General features: G+C 41.6%; 1 long non-coding RNA gene across 1 annotated transcript in view; it reads right to left on the bottom strand.

Annotated features, from left to right (window-relative positions):
• Nucleotides 1–2,240: 2,240 nt before the first annotated feature.
• Nucleotides 2,241–25,034, bottom strand: part of LOC134344119 (uncharacterized) — a 32,689-nt gene continuing 9,895 nt past the window's right edge. The window contains exon 4 of the long non-coding RNA XR_010017363.1: nt 2,241–5,603. This is a non-coding gene — a long non-coding RNA (uncharacterized LOC134344119). The remainder of the gene's footprint in view (nt 5,604–25,034) is intronic.

Genomic DNA, 25,034 nt, shown 5'->3' with positions numbered 1-25,034 from the left:
GCAATGCAAGGCGAGAACTTCAGGTGGGGTGAGAGTTACCGGCAAGACAAGGCAAGGCAAGGCTTCTGGCAAAGCAAGGCGAGATGAGACCTTCAGGAGAGGCAAGAGTTACCGGCAAGACAAGGCAGGGCTTCAGGCGAGGAAACAAAAAGCAGAGCAAGGGATACAAGGAGTAAGGAGATGAACAATCCAGCAGCCATGCCCTGGTCTCTCAAGGTATTTATGCAGCCAGCCCCAATGAGCATCAGCTGCCTCAATAAGAGCTCAACAAGAACAGAAACAGGGTAGACAGGAAAACCTGGAGCAAGGGTCGATGGACCGGACCGTGAACCGTATTACGGACTTCACGGACCAGACCATGACACTGAGCCATTTTCTCATCATGCCTGTAGGTGTCATGGTCCGTTCCATGAAGTCCACAACCCGGTTCACTGTCCGGTCCATTGATCCTTGCTCCAGGTTTTCCTGTCTACCCTGTTTCTGTTCCTCTTGAGCACTAATTGAAGCAGCTGATTCCCATTGGGGCTGGCTGCATAAATACCTCCAGAGACCAGAGTGTGGCTGCTGGATTGTTCTTGTCTTTACTCCTTGTATCCCTTCCCCTGCCTTCTGTTTCCTCACCTGAAACCTCGCCTTGCTCCCTGCCTGTCCCTTGCCTCCGCCGGGCAAGTTAGGCTGTCTTGCCGTTACCCTGCAGTTGGTTCTGTTTCTTCCTGTCCCTTGCCTCTGCCGGGCAAGTCAGGCTGTCTTGCCGTTACCCTGTGGTTGGTTCTGTTCCTTCCTGTCCCTTGCCTCTGTTGGGTGGAGATCTGCGCCCTGCCCAGGAGGAGCTTCAAGACCCCAGGTCTCCAGCCTCGCCTCAAGACCCCAGGTCTCCAGCCTCATCCTGCCTGCCAGCCAAGTCACGTCCTTGCCTAGTTCTTGGGTCCGAGCCAGAGGCAAGACCCAGGTTCTGGGTCCTTGTCCAGTCTCTGGTTCGGAGTCCAAGCCCGGGCTCCTAGCTCTCTTGTGCAGTCTTGTTCTGGGTTCCTGGTTTTCGTGTCCATGTCCTGGCTCTCACCCTGTATCCTAGTCCTGTCCCTAGTACTTCAGTGTCTGTGTCTTGCACTTGGGTTTGTTCCCAGTCACCACCTTATGACAGTAGGGTTCTGGGGCCCTACATGTTATATTTTGTAACTCCAAAACAAAAAATTAATCGAGAGCAAAACACAGAGTGGGGAATAACATTTCTATTTTGTTCTTTACTTCTAGCGAAGCACATGTACCCATGACAAACCTTTCTGCCAAGCCGCAGGTACCTGGGTGGTACAGTGCAGATGTAATATGTCTTATTCCATTCATTTTCAGGAATGATTGAAATTCTTCCTCACAAACTGTGGTCTATTGTCAATGGCTAAGTGTTCTGGAACACCAGTCCTTGTGAGGAGGCTTCTCAACACATCAGTGTGGCTGTAGTGGAGGCAATTGGGAACAATTCTGGCCACTTTATAGCTGCATCCACTACTACCAAGAAGTTTGTGTCCATGAATGGTCCAGCAAAATCCACATGAATCATCTGCCAGGGAAGTGCAGGCCATTCCCAAGGATGGAGAGGTACTGCTCTCGGCATCTCCTGGATGTGTTGTCACCCCGAACAGTGCACGGCAAGCTGCTCGATCTGCTGATCTATCCCAGGCCACCAGACAAAGCTTCGAGCCAATGCTCTCATTTGACCACACCTGGATGACTGGCACATAGCTCCTACAACACTTCTGCTCTCAGCTCTTAACTCAAAATCTCCACATAAGGCAAGCTCCATCAAAGGAAAGTTCACCCTGGCACTGAAAGAAAAGAAGGAACTGGAATTTCTGCTATACATTCCATTCATTTTGGGTGGCCATGTAGACCTGAGACAGTGTGGGCTCTTTTCTAGTTTCCCTTTGGATCATCTCTGCCATAATAGGCATAATAGGGAGACTTTCGATTTGGTTTGGGAGAATACTTCTGTAACTCACTGCTTATAAACCCATGAATTTCATCCGCTTCCTGCCTTTTTATAATTCATCTGTCTTTCTCTTCATCTTATGAAGAAACAAACATGCTGTGCTTTAGTTTTCAACTTGAACGTCTCGCTCCACTTCGACAGGTAGGTAGTCGCCTCGGGTTCATGTTAAAACTTACTTGTTGCTATTGTTATTTTTGTAACTCTAAAGCATAAAACTAATTGAAAGAAAAAGTCACAAACAGCGTGTCTACTTGGTTCTTTACTTCTCATGAGGCGCATGCACTTATAATATGGTGATATCATTACAGCCGTTCACATTTAAACCCAGAGTGATTATGTAACAACGAAGAATGCTTAATCAAACAATATATTTACTTTTTTTTTCTCCGTGTGCATATGTGAATGCGTGCGTGTGCGATGTTGGCGGGACGATGTCTTTTCCATGCCTTTACAAGGCGCGGAGCCAGAGAGAGACCGTGTGTCACGTCACTCCTCACACAGACACTTTCACAGTATTCTTCCCTTTATTTTACGAGGTCGAGTTGCGATCTCAACACTCAACCCGGCCCAGATGGAAAGCATACATGGGAGCGGACCCGACTGTGTTCGAACCCGGGAACCTCCTTTCCAGAGTCCGGCACTGATATCATTGCACCACCAGCAGGCCCCAAACAATATACTTACAATATTACTGAAATATTAAACATGCAACACTGTGGTAAGTGCTGCCCTTCAGCAGTGCTCACTGGGTGCTTTGGAGAGTTTCTTCAAAGCAGTGCACTTGACTTTCTAGAGCGGGATAACAGCTATTGTTGTAACTGATAGCAACAGAAGTGTATTTTAAGATGGACCTTTAGTATAAGCAGATAATCGTCCCCAGAGGACACCAGGATCTTCAAAACATGCCTGTACAATGATCTGCAGATTAACAACTACTAAAACATGTATTACTATGCTCCCTCTGTGACTCCCTTGTCCATCGTCCCTCCCCACTATCTCCCTTCCGGCATTTATCACTGCAAGTGGCCAAAGATCTATACCTGCCCATTCACCTCCTGCCCCACCTCCACTGTCTTTCCAGGTGAGACAACACTTTGCCTGCGAATCTTCTGGGGTCATCTATTGTGTCCAGTACTTTTGGTGCAGCCCCCTCTACATCGGTGACACCCGTTGTAAATGGGGGATCCACTTTGTCAAACCCCACCTCTCCATCCAGCAAAGGCGGAACTTCCTGGTGGCCAAATATTTTAATTCCGATTCCCAATCCTGTTCCAACATGTTGGTCCGTGGCCTCCTTTTATGCTATGATGAGGCCACCCAAAGGGTGGAGGAGCAACAGCGTATATTCTGCCAGGGTAGCCTCTAACTTGATGGCATGAACATCAATTTCTCCTTCTGGTAAAAAAAAATGTTTCTCTGCACCTCCTCTCTTTTTCTATTCCCCATTCTGACCCCTTACCTCTTCTCACCTGCCTTTCACCTCCATCTGGGTCCCCTCCTCCTTCCCTTTCTCCTATCATCCACTTTTCTGTCCTAACACATTACTTCCTGTCCAGCCCTTTACCTTTCCTACCCACCTGGCTTCACCTATCACCTTCTAACTGTCCTCCTTTCCCTCCCCTCACCTTTTTACTCTGTCATCTTCAGTTCCAATCTTGAAGAGGTGTCTTGGCCCGAAATGTCACGTTTATAGATGCTGCCTGGCCTGCTGAGTTCATCCAGCATTTTGTGTGTGTTGCTCTGGATTTCCAGCATCTGCAGAATCTGTCATGTTTAGTAAATCATGTGTTTAAATCCCATGTACAATGACATAATTTGCATACACATATATCACAATGCAAAAGCTAAGCTATACTTTGTAAGCTTTTCATTTTCATTGACTTTCAACTAAAAATCCAATAGACCTGAAAATTGAGTTGTGAAACATCTTCGGAAAAATACCCCCTAAAACTAAGATGTAGTCAACATTCAAGAATGACTTGGCTGATAATGGACCGGTAACTTGGAGATATACAGTAAGTTGTCCAATTTTCAGTGACACAAGCCAAGTCTAGTCAGTGAAAGTAAAGCAGAATCCTACAGACAGGGCACTTCCTCAATTGCAAGTATTACGCTGCACCTTTCCCAGCATCCTTTGCAGTAAAAGGCATTCATGCTGATGTGGTTATTCTTACAGAAACAGCAAGCAGTTATAAGAATCAAATTGATATGCAAATTAGTGTGTGGTACAGGAAATTAATACCCACACCCACCAGTGTTGACATCTTTAGCACAATAGAAATCAACAAATAATAAGAAATCATCAAGACTATAACAGCTGTATTAAAATGATTTCAACTTTAAAATGAATCTGTTAAAACAGTAACAACACAGAATAAAGTTTAAAAGCTACTTAAATAGTGCAGTGCAGGTAAATGATAAAGTGCAAGATCATAACAAAGTTGATTGTGAGGTCGAGTCCATCTTATACATGAAGTCCATTCGAAGAGTCTAACAACAGTGGTATAGAAGCTGTCCTTGAGCCTGATGGTATGTGCTGTCAGGCTTCTGTATCTTCTACCTGATGGGAGAGGAGAGAAGAACGTTCAGGGTGTCTGGGGTCTTTGATTATACTGGCTGCTTTACTGAGGTAGCAAGAATTACAGACAGAGTCCAAGCAAGGAGATTGGTTTTCGAGATGTGCCAAGCTTGCTTCACAAGTCCCTGCAGTTTCTTGCAGTCACGGTTCAAATGCATTTGCTCTCAAATTATGTATGCTACATACAACCTTGAAATTCATCTTCTTATAGCAGCCACAAAAACAAAGAAACCCATTAAAAAAGACTGATAAAACCCATAATGTGTGGGGAAAAGAATGAATTGTGCAAGCAATGGAAAGCAAACAAATAACACTCAGAACTAAAGTTCACCAAAGTGAGTCCACAGCCATAAAGCCTGTCCATCAGCGCAGCCAGTCCAGGAGCCCATTCGTTGCCGATGTCTCCGTTCAGCGTAGAGGCGAATAAGACTCGTGGAGTAGCAAGCTGTCCCTCGCCTCCAGCCCCGACACCCTGACCTTTTCAACCTGGCCGTGCTTAAATCAGCCAAACTTCGGTTTGTTCCTCGCTCTCAGACACAGGTCCTGCCACAAGGCAGTTGCTGTATGAAGCTGTTGTGCTTAGAAAGCTGTTTTTAATTCTGCCTTGAATACCTTCAAACCTTCTCACATTTCTGCGCTGTATCATTCTGCAATTATCTGATTATACATAACCCTGACTTAACTGCTGTCAACAAAAAAGTGCCTACCAAGAAAATCTCAAGAGCTTACATAACACAGAGAACAAATTCTAATCAATTTGAATTCATGACATGTTAGAGGTAAGAGGACTCATTAAATCAAAGTTAGTCGTGTTTTTCTTTGATGATGTCTTCTCATCAGCTTCAGCTTGCTTTCAGAGTTTTGGACATGATTAATACTCAGTGAGGGCTATTCGATCATGTAAGATGCTCCCATATAATTTTGTTTAAGTCCGAGAAATAAATAACATTCTTAGAAAGGATACAGGGTTTCCTGAATACATTTGCTTCTTAGATATGCAAATCATCATATTTCAAAATAGTTCAGGGAAATACCTGGAATCTGAGAATAGAAATATTTTTTGTTAGCAAAATTCAAAATGCTTCTGTAGTTTTTGACACATACAAAATGTTCTCTATTTTATTAAAGTAACATTGCTTAAGGAAAATATTGCTTATTACTATCACTGATTAATTGCTCCCAACTCTTCTTCTTTCCAACCTCCCAATATGAATGTCCAGGATAACTGACAGACCAGAATCAAAACGATTTCTAGCATCTGCACCAGGGCATATTTCCTATCTCAGCTACTTCAACCATGCACTTCAAAATAGAGATCCTCAGCTAGACATTTGTCATGTCACGTGAGTATATGGTACAAAGAGAAATCCTAATTGAAGAAAAGGCAACTGAGTGCACTTCAGCCTTGTCATAAAATAGGGAGGAGATTCCATTCAAAACTTTTGGGTAAGCAGTATGGAAAATTACACTTCAACATATTTTGGAAGAGAAATTCCATCTATTTTTCATATATCTGCTTATTTTATGTTAACTAACTGTGCAGCAATTAAAATCTGCAATACAGGTCATAGAAACATAGATCGTGGGTTAACGGGTGAACAGTGAAAAGCTTAAGGGGAACATGAAGGGAAACTTCCTCACTCATAGGGTGGTGAGAGTGCGGAACGAGCTGCCAGTGCAAGTGGTGCCATGCGAGCTTAATTTCAACCACAGGGGTACATTCAGCCAGAGACTCATTCCACCGAGATGCAACACAGAGCGTGATAGGAAGTCATTCCCGCCTGTGGCCATCAAACTTTACAACTCCTCCCTTGGAGAGTCAGACACCCTGAGCCAATAGGCTAGTCCTGGACTTATTTCCTGGCATAATTTACAGATTACTATATAATTATTTCTGGTGCAACTGTAGCGAAAACCAATTTCCCCTGGGATCAATAAAGTATGACTATGACTATAATAGATGTTTGGATAGGTACATGGACGGTAGGGGTATGGAAGGCTATGGACCTAGTGCAGGTCAATGGGAGTAGGCAGTTTAAATGGCTCAGCACAGACTAGATGGGCCAAAGGGCCTGTTTCTGTGCTGTACCTATCGATGATTCTACGTCTCTACTTCAAGCACGTTTCCGTAAAGTTCAATTTCAATCATATTATGGAACAAAGAACGTTATTGCCCAGTACAGGTCCTTCAGACTACGATGTTGTCTTGATCCTTTAGTCTACTGTAAGATCAATCTACCTCTTTCCTCCCATACAGACCTCCATTTCTGCTGTCATTCATGTGCCTAAGTGCAAAAATAGATATCAGTTCTCATTGATCTTACTGTTTTACTTAATTCCAAATGCAGCAAATTCTTGATTATTTATTTTGTGACAAGCCAATACAAAGAAAATACCTCCAGAAGTAGAAAATGTAATATAGTTCAAATGAGGGTGCAGGCTTTAATTTCCTGCAATGAAATTCAGAGGGTGAGGCATGGCAGCCCTGTGCAAGTGGCATCATGGGAATGCAGTAGCTGGATGACGTTCATTGCCTATTGATTTCAGCAGACATCAGAAGCACTGCCAGAATTCTTCTGCATTTCAGAAGATATTGGAGATATCTATTCAGCAATGCCCAGCTTAATTTATTTTGAACTGTAGTAGAAATCCAATCATTCTGGTTCAGAAGAAAATGGAACCATACTGTGTTTAAATCTATTTTAATAGAGAATGAAAATAAATTAAAGGACCATTTCATGTTAAAGTGATGCACTGGTAGATATTTCATTACTGGATATGACCAAGGCATCAGCTTTCTAGCTTGAGCAGAAAAATGTAATTCCCAAAATACCTGTAAAAATGGCAGAGCATCCCTTTTTATGCCTAATCCCATTGCAGTATGCTTTCCTGGGCTGTGTCTTATCCACCTAAGATTACTGTCTTTAAGTTATCATTTCATTCCTCTATCCCTAGGCTTCTTGAGTTCAAAAATTATGTTTTCTGGTTGACAGATTACTTCGTGGCCTTGTCCTTCCTGATTCCTCCAAGACTGTATGCCATTCCCCCAAACCTCCTTGTTTGCCCCATGAAGCATTGCCTTCCCTTCCCTTCCTCAGCTATTTAACTCCCTTTTCATACCTGTCTGTTTCCTTCATCTCTCCAGCACCACCCCTCCCCACATTTTCAATCAATAATTCAAAATCCTTACCAAGTTTCGAGTAATGTGAAGCCTTTGCCAACTTTTACTGAGTAAAATTATCATGACTTTTGTACCATCTAGACTACCCAAAGTCAAAACCAGTCCGATATTGTCATAGAAAACACAAAAGCAATTTGTGCATTATAATCAGCCAAGAACCAAAATGAGGTAAATATTCCGAGAGTCTATTTTTCATGCTGCTCACTGATTGATAACATTTATCCAAGGTACTGAAAGACAAGAGAGACTGAATCATAGATAATGATGGTGCTAGCTGAGAGAGGTAGGAAGCTGTATTAGTCACAGATGGATAGCTCAAAGGGGATGTTGAACAGATTTATATTCCGATTCATTTACCGCATCGCATGTATATCGATGTATGGCAGTGAAATGCTTTGTTTGTGTTAACAACCAGCACAAGTTAACAGTATGCTTGGGGCAGCCCACAAATTTTGCCACCCATTCCAGTGCTAAGATAGCATTCTCATAATGCTCAGCTGAACAACACAATAGCAGCAAAACAACCTGTTCCACACTCCCACCTCACCACCCAAGCACATACACAGTCTTCCAACCCCAGGAAAGGCCGTCCCCAGCGGGCTCAGGAGTTTGCAGACATTGGGCCTGTGATTTCCCCAGCAAACACACAGAAACTTGCATATCCAGGGCTTCCTCTGACCATCAGGCCTCAACTTCCAGACTTCTGATTGACTTTCAGTGTCATCTGAGGACTAACCAACGTCAATGAATGAGGACTCTGAACTCCAGGCATAGAATTCCATCCTCACCAACAATGAACACTAGCTCTCAAACTCCAGATTTGCCGATGCTGGGACCCCAAGCACTAGGCCTCGAATTCCATCCTCACCGACTCACGTACCTATTGTGTTACTGTCACTCATGCCTTCTGCCCACATGGAAATCCGATCTCAGAACATGATGATGAATCGCTGACCTGGGGGATGGGGTCACCAGCCCTCGTGCTTGCTGGTCTGCAGCCCAACATCGGACCAGAGAATTAAAGTGACAAACAACTGGAAGCTAAAGGTCACCACTGAGAACTGAATAAGTTTTTTCCTGCAAAGTAGTCACCCAATTTCAGTCTTGTTATTCTATTGTAGGTGAGAGTGCACTGTGAGCTCCAGATGATTTACACTAACTCAGAAGTAGAAGTGAATTAGTGTTTCACCTGTAATGGATATTTGGTTCCCTTGCATTGGGAAGAAGGATGAAGTCAAAGGCCAGGTGTTACCTCTCCTGTAGTTGTGAGGAAAATGCCATGAGGAGCAGAGTAGGGTGGGTTTAGATGGCACTGGAAGACTGAACCTGGTAGTAGTAGAAAGGATGGTTTCAAATGGTGAAAGGGAAGGGGTGGGGACAACGCATCTGCTGATTGCATCACATTGAAGGTGGAAGAAATTCTGGAGAATGATCCCCCAAATGTGGAGGTTCTTGGAGTGGAATCTGAGGACAAGGGGAAACCTGACCTGGTTATGAATGGGAGGAGAGAGAGACAGCAAAAAAGTACAGGAAATCAAACACAGTACACAGTGTAATGTATGCATTTGAGAAAAGTTTGTCGACCCTGGTTAAAGGGAAATTGGAGATGAGCGAAAGGGCACCATTCCCTCTCTAGCTCCTTGGTTCACCCTACCGTCGCCTGTAGTACACAATCACCCTCTAACAGCAATTTTCCATGCAACTTCTAGAAATGCGACACCAACCAGAGATCCGAACAATACATCCAAGCGAAGCAGTGATTCATTTGTATTTCTTCCATCTTAGTTTGTTGCATTCTCTCTCACAAAGTGGTCTACTCTGTACAAGACAAACCAAAACTAGGATAGACAACTGCATGGCAGAACATCTGCTTTCACTTTGCAAACTTATTCTTCAGTTTTCAATTGCTTATTACTTTAGTTCCACTCTCACCTCCATCTTCGGGCTTTTATACTATTCCAATGAAGCTCAGCGTAACCTCAAGGAATAACCAATTATGTTATAGCTCTCAAGACTCAACATTGAACAATTTCAGATAATTAGCTGTTTTAGAGTTGGAACCAGCATCAGAATCAGGTTCAATATCACTGCCATATGTAGTGAAATTTTTTTGTCTTTTCAGTACAAAACAATACATGATCATAGAAAAAAATGTGAATTACAGAAAGTATATATATATATATACATATAAAATTGTTAAATTAAATAAATGATGCAAAAATATAAATAAAGCGCAGTGAGGTAGTGTTCATGGGTTCAATGTCCAGTCAGCAATCGGATAGCAGTGGGAAAGAAGCTGTTCCTGAATCACTGAGTATGCGCCTTCAAGTTTCTGTACCTCTTTCCTGATTGTAGCAGTAAGAACAAGGCACAACCTGGGTGATGGGGGTCCTTAATGATGGATGCCGCCTTGGAGATGTCTTGGATACTGTGGAGGCTAGTGCCCATGATGGAGGTGACTGAGTTCACAACACTCTGCAATTTATTCTGATCCTGTGCAATAGCACCCGCTCCCTACTGCTCCCCCCCCCCCACCAATACCAGAACCGGCCAGTTCTAATTTAATGCCTTTGACCTATAATGTTAGCTTCGTTTTACTTTCAAAGGCAGCCTAGTGTGTCAGTTATTTCTATCATTTTCTGTGTTCATTACAATTGGTTTGAATGATATTTAAATAAATGGGAAGGTCATAGTTAAATTGATTGGAAAAGGTTTGGGATTCTTTATTCTGAAATGGTACTGATAACAGTGTAGAATTCGATCAAGGTAATCTTCTTGGCTGGCAAAATTCTCACCTTCTTCCTTCTTCCTACAAGGGTAAACTTATAAGATGCCTGTTTTATTTTTCAATTTATTTGCAAGGATGATGCAAAATACCACGAGATCTTTTCTGTGGGATCTACAGGACCATGAAAGTGTTTCCTCTTGATTGCAACAAGAACTTGCTATTTTAATTTAAGAGAATTTCATGCTAAATAATGGGCTTGTTTCAGTTCATGAATCTCAAATCTAGCCCAGGACTGAGCACTTCAACCCCACAAATCCACACCAACTGTTTTACCCATCTACATTAACATGTTCCAAATGCTTTAGGAGTATCCTTCCATGCCTTGCCTACTTAAGTGTCTTCCTTAAGACCGTGTAGTGAAGAGCAGCCACGAGGGATCACTATTCATAGCTCATCCCATTTCCCAGCTTATTATTTATTCATCTATTTACAGATGCCACGCAGAATGGGCCCTTCCGGCCCTTTGAGCCACGTTGCCTAGCAACCTCCAACATCCCTGATTTAACCCTAATCCTGTCATTGGACAATCTACTGTGAGCAAATAACCTACTTGGTACGTCTTTTGACTGTGGGAGGAAATGGAAGAACCCGGGGAGTACCCATGTATTCCTCGGGAGTACATACTTCCACACTGATTAACCTTTGTGGTTCAGTTGGACGTTATATATTCATCCAGTTTACTAATGCCTCCACTGTGTTTGTAACTTCTGTTAGAACCAAGTATAATGATCTTGTAGAAACATATAAAATTATGAAAGGGATAGATAAAATAGAGGAAGGAAAGTTGTTTCCACTGGTAGGTGAAACTAGAATTAGGGGATATAGCCTCAAGATTCTGCGGAGTAAGTTCAGGACAGACATGAGGAGGAACTGCTTTTTCCCAGAGAGTGGGGAATATGTGGAATTCTCTGCCAATGAAACAGTGGCTACCTCAGTAAATATACTTAAGACAAGATTGGAGAGATTTTTGCATACTAGGGGAATTAAGTTAAAGTTAAAGTCTGTCCCGAGCCTTATGGCCCATCAGGCTGGTGCTTATGCCAGTTTCTGTGGCATGAAGTGACTGAGAGTACTGTGTTCATTACCGGCCCCCCCCCCCCCCCCACCCAGATGTTGTTCGTCCATTGTCGTCGTCGATGAAGACCTCAACACCATTATGATGATGATGGTGTCGAGACTAGCGCGTGATTTGGATTTAAGTGAGGGAGAGTTGCGCAGCATCAGCCTCACTCTCTCTTCCCAATTCCCATCTGGATCCAGTGGCAAGACAAGAGTCGAGATGACTGGAGATGGGACTAGGCGCAGTGGATGACCAGGATGTCTTCTGTGTCTTGTCCTGCTCTACACGTTCCACAACGCTTGCAGAGACCGCCTTCTTGGACCTTCCATTGGTCTCGTCCGCTCAATCTGCCGGAGTCTGTCTTCACGTGCTGGGATAGACAACTCCTTATCTCACCGAGGGTTTGAGACCTGTCGGCTACCGTCACCTGGTTTTGCCAGCTTGTCGAAGCTGTTGCCCGGGGTGTGGCCCCTGTCGCATGCAAACAGCTACGGGGAGCCAGGTGGGGACCAAAGGTGGGCTAACCGCCTTGAAAAGAATGCAACATGTCGCATCCCCCCTGGATAGGATCCCAGTCTATCGCGAGGTTAACCCCCAGCATTTTGCCAGTACCCATTTTCAGCTGGGTGGACTGGAGCAGTGTGCGGTTAAGTGCCTTGCCCGAAGACACAACACGCTGCCTTGGCCGAGACTCGAACCCATAACCTTCAGATCATGAGCCCAACACCCTAACCAGGTGGCCACGCACCACACAGGGGAATTAAGAGTTATGGGGAAATGGCAGGTAGATGGAGATGATTCCATGGCCAGATTGAATAGCGGAGCAGGCTCAACGGGCCAACTGGCCAAATCCTGCTCCTATGTTAAGCAGACTTCCAGTGATAACCTAAGCAAATATTAATTTTCATCATTTTTTTTTACAAGAGATGTAGTCCAATAGGTTACATTTTCTTGTCAAATCCAACCATAGCCAAACGTTTGCTCTAACTATGGCTGTGAAGGTGCCAATTCCATTAAATTTTTGCACTATCAGATGTTTTATAATGTAGGCTCATTACATTAATAAATGAGAACTGAACTAACAAATGTTTCATCTTTTGGATAATAAGTTAAATGGAATATTCTGGCAAACCTCATGTGGAGATAAAAGTAAATGCATGACATGATTCAAAATAGAACAGGAGCCGATCTCCAGCCAACATCCATCTCTTAATCAACATCACATGTACACTACAGTTCCCCATTTTCATGGACGTGGCCACATGAAAACGATTGCAGTGTTTTCCAGTACAACACATAACCACATTTCAAAAAATTACCATTGAAGTTGACAGAAAATTCCGAAGTAGTGAAATGTTACATTGATGCAATTCCTTCCCCATTTCTTTTATTTCATCTGTCGGGCTTGGGTCATATTAGGCAAAATGCTCTCAACGTTCTCTGCATAAGGTGGAACTATTCATTTCTAATCCCTTTTCTATTGACAACTCCAACAAGTGAAGAATTCCTCAGCCTGGGGCTGGGGCAGGGCCCTTGTTTCTTCACTGTTATCTCCATGTACTCCTTTCACCTGTGCTACATGCTTCGCAGTGTGTCCCCTCCTGAATTGCCATGTTTGATGATACCTAATCTCGCGCTACAGATACAGCCTTATGTCAGGGAATCTCTATATGAAGGGAAAGAAATTACAGTGTGTTTGCATGGAAACTGTTGGAATACTTGCAAACAATATATTGTTTGACTAATGATAAAATAAGTCAAAGTCAGCATGGTTTCTGTAAAGGGAAATCTTGCCAGACAAATCTGCTTGAGTTCTTCGAGGAAGTAACCAGCAGGGTGAAGAAAGGAGAGACAATGGATGTGATTTACTTGGATTTTCAGAAGGCATTTGATGAGATGCCACACATGTGACTGCTTAACAAGATAAAATCTTATGGCGTTACAGGACAGATACTGGCATGGATTGAGGAATGGCTGACGGGCAGGAGGCAGTGAGTGGGTATAAAGGGGACCTTTTCTGGTTGGTTGCCAGTGACTAGTGATGTTCCTCAGGGAATAGTGTTGGGACCGCTACTTTTCACACTGTTCGTCAATGATTTAGATAATGGAATTGATGGCTTTGTGGCAACATTTGTGGATAATATGAAGATAGGTGGAGGGGTAGGTATTGCTGAGGAAGCAATGTGATTGCAGCAGGAGTTGGAAAAATCGGAAGAATAGGCAGAAAACTGGCAGATGAAATAATGTTGTGAAAAGCATGATAATGCATTATGGTAAAAGGAACAATACTGTAACGAGGACTAATAGCTAAACAGGGAGAAGGTTCAAACACCAAAGGTACAGAGGGACTTTTGAGTCCTCATGCAAGACTCTCAGAAGGTTAATTTACAGGCTGAGTCTGTGGTAAAGACGGGAAATACAATGTTGGCATTTATTTCAAGCTGAATACAATACCGGGGTGATTGATAAGTTCGTGGCCTAAGGTAGAGGGAGTCAATTTTAGAAAGCCTAGACACATTTATTTTTCCTACATTTACACACTTAGTCCAGCGGTCGTGGAGCATACGGATCCCTTCCTTGTAGAAGTCATTGTCTTGGACCTCCAGAAGTGGTCCACAGCAGGGGTGATTGATAAGTTCATGGCCTAAGGTAGAAGGAGATGAGTTATTAACTTCAAACTTCCTACATTTTCACTCAAAGAGTTGAACTGCACATGCATGTAATGAGAGCTGTATAACTCATCTCCTTCTACCTTAGGCCACAAACTTATCAAATCACCCCTGCTGTGGACCACCTGGAGTTCCAAGACGCTCTCGTCACATGCACGTGCAGTTCAACTCTTTGAGTGAAAATGCAGAAAGTTTGAAGGTAATAACTCATCTCCTACCTTAGGCCATGAACTTATCAATCACCCCTGCTGTGGACCACCTGGAGGTCCAAGACGCTCTCGTCACATGCACGTGCAGTTCAACTCTTTGAGTGAAAATGCAGAAAGTTTGAACTCATAACTCATCTCCTACCTTAGGCCACGAACTTATTAATCACCCCTGCTGTGGATCACTTCTACAAAGAAGGGATCCGTATGCTGCACGACAGCTGGACTAAGTGTGTACATGTAGGAGGTGACTATGTTGAAAAGTAAATGTGCTAGGTTTTCTAAAATTGACTCCTTCTACCTTAGGTCACGAACTTATCAACCACCCCTCATATGAAAGCAAGGAGATAATGTTGAGCAATTATGAGAGCTAGTCAGGCTGCACTTGGAGTATTTTCAACAGTTTAGGGCTGTATATCTCAGAAAGGAAGTATTATCACTGGAGATACTCCAGAGGAGGTTCACAAGGATGATTCTGGGAATGAAGGGGTTAACATATGAGGAGTGTTTGGCAGCTTTGGGCCTGTACTCACCGGAACACAGGGCGTTCTCATTGAAACCTACCGAATGTTGAAAGGACTAGATAAGGTGGATGTGGAGAGGATGTTTCCTATAGTGGAGTGTCCAGAACTAGAATGCACAACCTCAGAATTGAGGGGCAATCTTTTAGAACAGTGATAAGGAGGAATTTTTTTTTTTAGCCAGAGAGTAGTGAATCTGTGGAATGCTCTGCCACAGACTGCGGTGGAGGCCAAGTCCACGCGTATATATAAAGCAGAAATTGATAGTTTCCTGATAGGTCTGTTCATCTAAGGATATGTCAAAAAGGCAGGTGTATGGTGTTGAGTAGGATCTGGTATCAGCCATAATGAAATGGTAGAGCAGACTTGATGGGCTGAATGGCCTAATTCTTATTGTCTGACGGTCTTAATACATTTGGTGGGGGTGGGGTTTGAGAAGTGCACATTTTAATTCCTATTATCTGTTTGCAGCATTAAAGTTTTATCCAAAACCTCACATGCATAAAATAACATGCTGTCAGCCATCTTATTGTGCAGGATTCGGGAGGGAGAACTAAGTTTATCAGTGAAGATGCCGTGGTCTGTGTGAGACATCTAGAGATTACCTGAGTGCCCTGGATCTTAGTTTATGGAAGATCTGAAGGTTGTATTTGTTCTTCCATGTGTTCCTTTATTGATGCTGCCTCAAGCTATGACTCATTGTGCAAGCTAGTCAATATATTAATTTAAAATTGCAAATTATGTTTCTCCTTTGCCAGTTCAACTTTTCCACTTCTTGCCTCATGGTCTTAGAAAATAGAAGAATTGTTGACATAATCTGTAATTTCCTGCATGTCTGTTCTATAATAGGGAACATGAAAGTTTTCTATTAGTTATAAATAAGGACATTCTTCTACATTGGAAATAATCCAGGGCTTCTACGTCAAAGGCAGCAATCTTCCTACATCTAGACTACTGTCCATCGCTGACTTTACTTATTTACTGCTGCAGAAAATTATTTTATGTTTAAACACTCTTTCTCTTGCTAATTGGACTGCTTACATCCAAGAACATGCACGGGAAAACTGTTCTAATGATTTTCACATGCTGACCTTGCCAACTTTACTCATTGTAACATCTAGCAGAGGTGCAAATACTGTACAATCAGCCAGAATGACAAAATCCAATTTTAGACACGCAGATACCTCTCTCTCAGTACAATAGTACAATAATCAGTTATCATAAGTCCCACAAATGTCTTATCTTGTTGCCTTTAAATTAAATATATATTTTTTTTCACCAGAAAAGAGAATTTCAAATCATGAAAATTAGAAAACAGACACTTGTAGAGGGTTTCTTCCCCTGATGGGAGAATCAGTTCAAAATATACATTACAAAGAGAATAAAAGTCAAGGTTTTCCTCTCCAGAGGTCAGAGGAGTGCACAAAAAAACGAGCCTCTATCCAGATATCGATGGACTAGTGTCAATGGGCACTTCTAGTACTGGGCGTTTCCTCGAGCACTGCTTCATTATTCCTTTTTTGCACTATTTACATTTATATTGTAATTTATTGTAAATTAATGTCTTTGCACTGCCTTGCTGCTGCAAAACAATGTATTTCACATCATATAAGACAGAGTTAATAAACCTGATTCTGATTCTGATTCATTTATCCCATTTCTCAGGGATTCCTCAGGGATTTTTTGACCAAAGCAACAGCATGATTTTCAGAGAAACTGTGTAAAAATTTTAACTCAAATGTTCTATGCCCACAGAAGTTAAAGTGTGACATACTTAAATGTATTACATCATTATTTGAGAAATAAGAGTATCGGGGGCAGGAAAAGGAGATTTAAATGGAAGGTAAAAATTCTGAAGCAAGTTAAAAAGGAAACAAAATCTGAAGAATCTGATTCCATCAGCTTCCCACCAGGTAAACTAGGTTACAAATATGCTTTATAATTCTGAATCAATTTCAGTTCTAACTCAGATATTGCAAATAGATAATAGAATAACAAACATTCATTTCTATTCACATTGTCCTAATGTTTCTGAAAATAGTCTCCTCCATTCCAGTGACTTATTATTCCATGCCTCCTAGTACTTTACCCTCTTGACCTTCCTCATGCTTGATCCTACCCATTAAACATAAACTGAATTATGAGATTGTACTTACAAAAGAAGCTCGAGTTAGTAATGACTTTCCTTTCACAAATTTCCTTTTTCAATATATGTATAAATATACACATACATGGTAGATGACATATTTATAAAACTTTCAATTAAACGAAAAGAAAAGATTTATCACAGCCACACCAAAGCGAAGCTGATTGTTGGTGTTGCCTACAAGGCACACATAGTTCAAAGTTCCAAAAGCCAATCAGATTTGGGAAACCAAGTTAGTTTGCTGCTACCTTCCTCACAGTACAAAGATCAATCACAAGATCCATATTGTCTTCCTGATATTAGTTTCCTCAACACAAACTGGGGATCAAACCTAGATCCTTGATCTGTACAGCTGATATTCTAATAGAGCAAAGGAATACACTGCATATCTCTGTAAATCACCTTTCCTCTGAATCCTTTATGAAACTGTAGATAAATATGCAAAAATAAAAAGCTGGGTTTTAGTGACTTCTGCTCTCATCTTTATATTCATTAGTTATTGAAACAGGAAAGATGGATATTCAGGCTGAATGTCCAATTGGAAGAAATTCACTTGAGCATTGGAAGCAGATTTACCAGAAGCTGGTGTTTTTAATTCCAGAGCATTCCAAAGCTGAAAAATGCAGCTGGAATTTCAGAATTTATGAAATCTCTTTTTTTTCTACTATAAATAGAACATTAGTCATTTCTGTTATTTGGCACGCATCTGTCCTTGGTAACTCTGCAGGGATTTTTTTTATTACATTTTATATTTTGTCCCTTCGGCTTAAATTTAAAGAAGCCATTCTTTGCATCATCATATTGCTGAGGAACTTTGCATCAGTGAGATAGATTTAGACAATCAGCCTGGGGACTTAAGTCCCATCAGAATTTCAAAATCTAAATGTCAGGTGAAACCTTTGAGTGTAAAATATTAACCTAAGCAAACAACAGTCATGATTACACGAAGTTGGTACTTTTTATTGTCCATTCTCCCGTAGAACACAAGTAAGATAGCTGAATTTCAGAGACAGCATCTCTTTGGATACCATTTCTTCCCAAACATAATTTCTATAGCTAACCAGACACCAGGCATTGAACTTACCTTGGAATCCAGGTTTTTACTACTGACATTTCAGTTAATGGAAAATAAATGCATAACGCTATGAGATTCTAATTTTAATTAATTAAACTTGAGCAGTTTTATCATAAGTGATATATTCTCTGTCAGTGTTTTGCAGCTCTTTTCAAATAGGAACAAAGTTAAAATTCTTAAATATACATAAATAATCCCTTGGTCCGTTATTTGTATTCATTCATTGCTCCAAGTCCTGGGAATGCTGAAAAAGCCAGTATTTATTCCTCTTCCCTGATTGCCCTGAGAAAGTCATGGTGAGCCATCCACTTGATCAATGCAGCCCTCCTCGTTACGGTACTCCAACTGTGCTGTCGTAGGGAGTTCTAGGAATTAGACGCAAAGGCAGTGAAAACCTGGTAATCTATTTGCACATCTGGATAGTATGTGACTCTGAGGGTAATCCTAGATTCATTCACATTGCCATGCATCTGCACACCTTGTCCTTCGCAGGTTTGGGTGTTGCTGTTGGAGTAGTCAGGATGAGTAACTGCAGGCCATGTTGTAGTCAGTGCATACTGCAGACACTATGCATCAGTAGTGAACAGAATGATGTGTCAGGTTTGGATGTATAAACATCAAGCTTTGCTCTGATTGGTGTTGGTCTGCTTAAGAATACAGGAGCTCCAGTTATCCAGACTGCAGACTGCTGCCCTGCTGCCATCAGACTCCTGGACTGACTTAATTCGCCTCAGTCCACAGCTGTGGGCTCACTTTCAGGACTCTGAAGCTCGTATTCTATGTATTATTAAACTATCTGCACAACTCGCCTTCTTGTGCACATTGGATATTTGTCAGTCATTGCTGTGTGTGGCTTTTCATGGGTTCTATTGCGTTTCTTTGTATTGTGGCTGCCTGTGAGAATATCAGTCTCAACGTTGTATATTGTAAACATAATTTGTTAATAAATTTGAACGTTGAACTTTGACAAGAGAGAGTATTTCATCATGCTGCTGATTTGTACCCTGAAGGTCTTGCAGTATCATGAGATAGCTCACTTTCCACAGGACACCCAGCCCCTGACCTGCTACTATAGGGTAATAACTGTTCCTGAAGCTGGTGGTACAGAAGCCTTAGGTCCTACCCACCAGCTTCAGGAACAATATACAACATTGAGACTGATATTCTCACAGGCAGCCACAATACAGAGGAGAGGAGAGGGTATGGACTGCATGGTGGGACTCTTTGATGATGAGTGCTGCTTTCTTGTGGCAACACTCCACATAAATGTACTCAATCGCGGGGAAGGCTTTGGCTACGATGGGGTGAGCTGTTATCTGTCACTTTCAGTGGCCTCTTTCCATTCCTGGCATTGGTATTTCTATATAAGGCCAAGCGGCAACCAGTTAGGATACTCACCACTGTGCATCTATAGAGGTTTTGTCCTTACTCAAAAGATTTGATTTCAGAAATCATTGATCATTAGAAATTTGCAAATGTTCATAATGGCTGCTCTTAATCACCCTGAATGTTTTATTGGGAAGATCAAGGGACTAATTATAGACTTCAGGAGAGGGAACTAGAGGTCCATGAGCCAGTACTCATCAGAGGATCAGAGGTGGAGAGGGTCAGTAACTTTAAATTCCTGGGGTGTCACTATCTCAGAGAACCTGTCCTGTACACATCATATATATATACAACTGCAAAGAAGGTGTGGCAGCACCGTTAATTCCCCAGGACTCTGCAGAAATTCGGCATGTCATCAAAAACTTTGACAAACTTCTGTAGTTGTCTGGTGGAAAGTGTATTGACTTTCTATAGCACGGTGCATGATAGCATGGAACACCAATGCCTTTGAGTGGATAATCCTACTAAAGCTTGTGAACTCAGCCCAGTACATCAAGGGTAAATCCCACCCCCCCCCCCAACCGTTGAGCACATCTACGTGAAATGTTGGTGTAGAAAAGCAGCATCCATCATCAAAGATCCTCACTGCCCAGGCCATGCTCTTTTGTCACTGCTGCCATCAGGTAGAAGGTACAAGTACCTCAGGACTCGCACCACCAGGTGCAAGAATATTACTACCCCTCAGCCATCAGGTTCTTGAATGAAAGGGGACAACTACAACCATTCTATTTCTGGTGTTCCCACAATCAATGGTCTCACTTTAAGGACTTTTTAACTTGTTCTATTGTACTCATTATTCATTGCTATTTATTTATATCTGCATTTGCACAGTTTGTTGCTCATTGATCCTGTTTGCAGTTACTGTTTTATAGATTTGCCAAGTATGCCCACAGGAAAAAGAATCTCAGGGTTGTATGTGGCGACGTGTATGTACTCCAATAATAAATTTGAATTTGAACTTTGAACTTTTTTGGATTAGTATACAAAATGTCCTCCTTACTAGAAACTGTGCTCCCAATAAAGACAAGAAATTATGCTACAATTATAAATGGCAAGGAATTGGGGCAAAAAAAAAGGTGGAGCCACAACAGGGTTAGCAGCTTCTGTGAAGGAAGAATATGGGCCAGAGGAATTTGGGCTGGTGACCACCTAGGCACACGAACCGCCAGACCAGGAGTCAAGGCCAAATGTTCAGGGCCCCTTTAGCAGTGAGTCCGAAGCTCAAGACCTGGATTTTAGGTTCTTATACGGAGTCTTCACTAGATATTATCCGTGAGTCCTGGGTCGATAAGGAAGATTAAAGTCTGAAGACCGATCAGTGGTCTAGGTCGAACCCCAGAGGTCAATGAAATTTCAAAAGTCGAGGCCCAATAGCCAGAGCTCTGAGTCTGTGAAAGTCTGCTGCAGAAGTCAAAGACCCAATATCTGCAAATCCACCAGTCCAATAGAGCTCAGGCCTGTCTGATTAGGGGACTATGTATGTGCATGGGTGGGTGGAAAGGAGGGACAGCGAACACACACAAAATGCTGGAGGAGCTCAACAGGCCAGGCATCATCGAGGAAAAAGAGTAGTGTCGATCTTTCAGGGGGATTTCCGGCATCTGCAAATTTTCTCTTGTTTGTGAGGGAGGAACAGGGCTTGTTTTGCTGTTGTTGTTTAGACACCCATTTTTTTGTTTTCTGTGTTGCTCTTCCAAGCATTGTGAGCATACTATCTTGGGGCTACAATGTATGGCAATACTCACGGCTGCCCTCGGACATCCTTGGGTATGTTACTTGTTAATGCAAACACACATTTCACTGTGTATTTCAAGTACATGTAATAAATATATCTGAATCTGAATCTGAAACTGTAACTTGGTCATACTTTGCCCCAAAACCTAAAGAGAGACAAATACATTTTTGCAGGATTTAGATTCCAATAACTTTCCATCTTCATGGATGCTCCTTCCCAGGCCAGGCATTACTCACCAATAAATGTATGTCAATTAATTGGGTAAAAAACAATTGATTTAAGATATTCTACACAATCTTAAATTACAAATGCAGCATCCTCTTTTGAATTTCTGTGGATTGCCATTAAATTGTTGGATTTATAATGTAACAGGGACTTCAATTGTTTCAGGACCCTAAAGAACATATTAATAATTCTATGCATGTTTCATAACTTTACCAATCTATACATGGGGGAAAACTCTCCTATCCTTGAACAGCAAGTTCAGTAAGGACATAATAGCAATGTAAATGACTTTATTTTCCCCTTGTGTTAACACTAATAGTACATAATTCTAGAACACGTGCGTTGACAGAATTTAATTTGAATAAATTTTGAGTCACCAAAGATCTTCAAAATGATATTATTAATGACACCGTTGTACATAGCCAATAACTAATTTCAAACTCCACAGCACTCTGCTTATTGTAATTATTCCTAATCATTTAAATGCAAATGAATTTACAGAGGGATAAGAAAAATAGAGACACTTGAGTGGGAATATAATACAGCCATAAATAAATTCTGATGGTTGACCTCAGTCTGATAACATGTGACTTAAGGTCAAATTGTAATATTTGTTTATTTTATTTTACTTCACAGATCCAGTTTTGCATTTTTATCCAGCCCTAACCTTTATTTCCCTTTTCCTGAACTATTTGGAGAAATGTACTTTCTAACGGATTATAGTGATTAAAAATTGCTGTTGCTATATGGTTATGCCAATATTTGAACTACTGCTGAATTAATTGAGATTTCAGCTGGAAACCTTGCTTCTTCCAAGAGAGTTTGGTGCCCTGTAGTATTGGAAACAACATTGCTGCTTTACTTTGACAGCTTTCTACAGATCAGCTATCTTCTTCTTACCCTATGACATAAGGGACCAAAAATTGACAGATTCTGCTTACAGTGCCAGAAGAGATCTTTCCCTTCTAGTTGCAGATTAACAAAGTTGAAACTACCAAGCCAACAAAACACCACCTATGAAAAAAATTGTTCTCAGATTTTGGTATTCTCCTATGCCAATTCGGTAAGAAAGGGATTACTGTTCCTGTATGTGAGTGTCATTAACGAGACAGCATTTATTGCCTATCCTTAAGTGCCCAAGTGATCGACAGAGAGAAGAAATTATCAGGAATAAAAACTTTTTATATACCCAGAAGATTTGAAAGCACTTATAAGCCAATGGTAATGTTTTATAAAGAGTAGTGAAGTTTGACGTTGAAAGCATACCAACAAATTTAGAATCTATATGATTTCACAGTCATCAGTGAGATAATGACCAGATAATCTGTTTGCAGTTTTGTTGATTGAGAGGAAAAGAGCAGATCGAACACTCCTATTCCTCTTTGAAGTGGTGTCATGGAAGTTTTTATGCCTGTCTAAGAGGAGGGATTTAATTTAACACCTCAACTGAAAATTGCCACCTCTGTCAGTGCAGCTCTTCCCTTGTGCTGCTTCAAAATGTCAGCCTGGGTTACATTTTCTCTCTGAAGTGTGATTTGAAACCACCATTCTGATCTGCAGATGCTATCACAGAAAGAAATATAAACAAGTTTTGTCCTTTATAGAGTTTATCATATGCCCTGCCTTAGCATCCTGCACTACTAGCAAATTACGCTGAAGCATATACAGTATCTCTGCTATTAACCATATAACTATTACAGCACAGAAACAGGCCATCTCGACCCTTCTAGTGCCAAACTCTTACTCTCACCTAGTCCCACTGACCTGCATTCAGCCCATAATCCTCCATTCATTTCCTGTCCATCTAGCTGTCCAATTTAACTGTAAACAACAACATCGGACCTGCCTCAACCACTTCTCCTGGAAGCTCGTTCCACACAGCTACCACTCGCTGAGTTAAGAAGTTCCCCCTCATGTTACCCCTAAACTTTTGCCCTTTAAGTCTCAACTCATGTCCTCTTGTTTGAATCTCCCCCACTCTCAATGGAAAAAGCCTATCCACGTCAACTCTATCTATCCCCCTCATAACCTTCTATATGCCAAAGAATAAAGACCCAACTTGTTCAACCTTTCTCTGTAACTTAGGTGATGAAACCCAGGTAACATTCTAGCAAATCTTCTCTGTACTCTCTCTATTTTATTGACATCTTTCCTATAATACAGTGACCAGAACTGTACACAATACTCCAATTTTGGCCTCACCAATGCCTTGTACAATTTCAACATTACGTCCCAACTCCTATACTCAATGCTCTGATTTATAAAGGCCAGCACACAAAAATCTTTCTTCACCACCCTATCCACATGAGATTCCACCTTCAGGGAACTATGCACCATTATTCCTAGATCCCTCTGTTCTACTACATTCTTCAGTGCCCTACCATTTACCATGTATGTCCTATTTTGATTAGTCCTACCAAAATGTATCACCTCATATTTATCAGTGTCAAACTCCATCTGCCATCTTTCAGCCCACTCTTCTAACTGGCCTAAATCTCTCTGCAAGCTTTGAAAACCTACTTCATTATCCACAACTCCACCTATCTTAGTATCATCTGCATACTTACTCATCCAATTTACCACCCCATCATCCAGATCATTAATGTATATGACAAACAACATTGGACCCAGTACAGATCCCCGAGGCACACCACTAGTCACCGGCCTCCAATCTGACAAACAGTTATCCACCACTACTCTCTGGTGTCTCCCACCCAGCCACTGCCGAATCCATTTTACTACTTCAATATTAATACCTAACGATTGAACCTTCCTAACTAATCTTCCATGTGGAACCTTGTCAAAGGCCTTACTGAAGTCCATATAGACAACATCCACTGCTTTACCCTCGTCAACTTTCCTAGTAATCTCTTCAAAAAAGTCAATAAGTTTTGTCAAACATAACCTTTCACGCATAAATCCAAGTTGACTGTTCCTAATCAGACCCTGTCAATCCAGATAATTATATATACCATCTCTAAGAATACTTTCCATCAATTTACCCACCACTGACGTCAAACTCAGAGGCTGATAATTGCTAGGTTTACTCTTATTATGCGGGTAAAGAAAAAACTTGATTAAGAAAAACAAGGCAATGATTTAATAACAATAAATTTGATCTGCTTTGATTACTGTGGTTGATGTAACAGTATTGCTTAGGATGCTGGAAGGAATCCTTTTATCCTGTGAATGATATCCTTTAGTTGATCTAAACTGCAAAAGTAGGTTTGCCAAGAATGCAGAGCATGGAATACAATTCAGAAAAATTCTTCTGCTGAAAGCACCTGGCTGTGGGCCTGTGGAGGCCTCTGTGGCCCATTTTACGATGAATGCGGACCTGCAAATGCGCTTTTCCACCTTTTTATTTGTCCCTTTAACCCTCCAGGGTCTACTATCCATTACTTCTTCTATCACTTTGTTTTCATTTTGAAGAGTGGAGCTGGAAGAATGCTCTGAGTAATGTGTAAACCTCTTTAAAGG

Source organism: Mobula hypostoma, chromosome 3 (genome assembly GCF_963921235.1).
Source record: "Mobula hypostoma chromosome 3, sMobHyp1.1, whole genome shotgun sequence".
Lineage (NCBI taxonomy): Eukaryota > Metazoa > Chordata > Chondrichthyes > Myliobatiformes > Myliobatidae > Mobula > Mobula hypostoma.
This window is presented reverse-complemented; position numbering and strand designations above follow the sequence as displayed.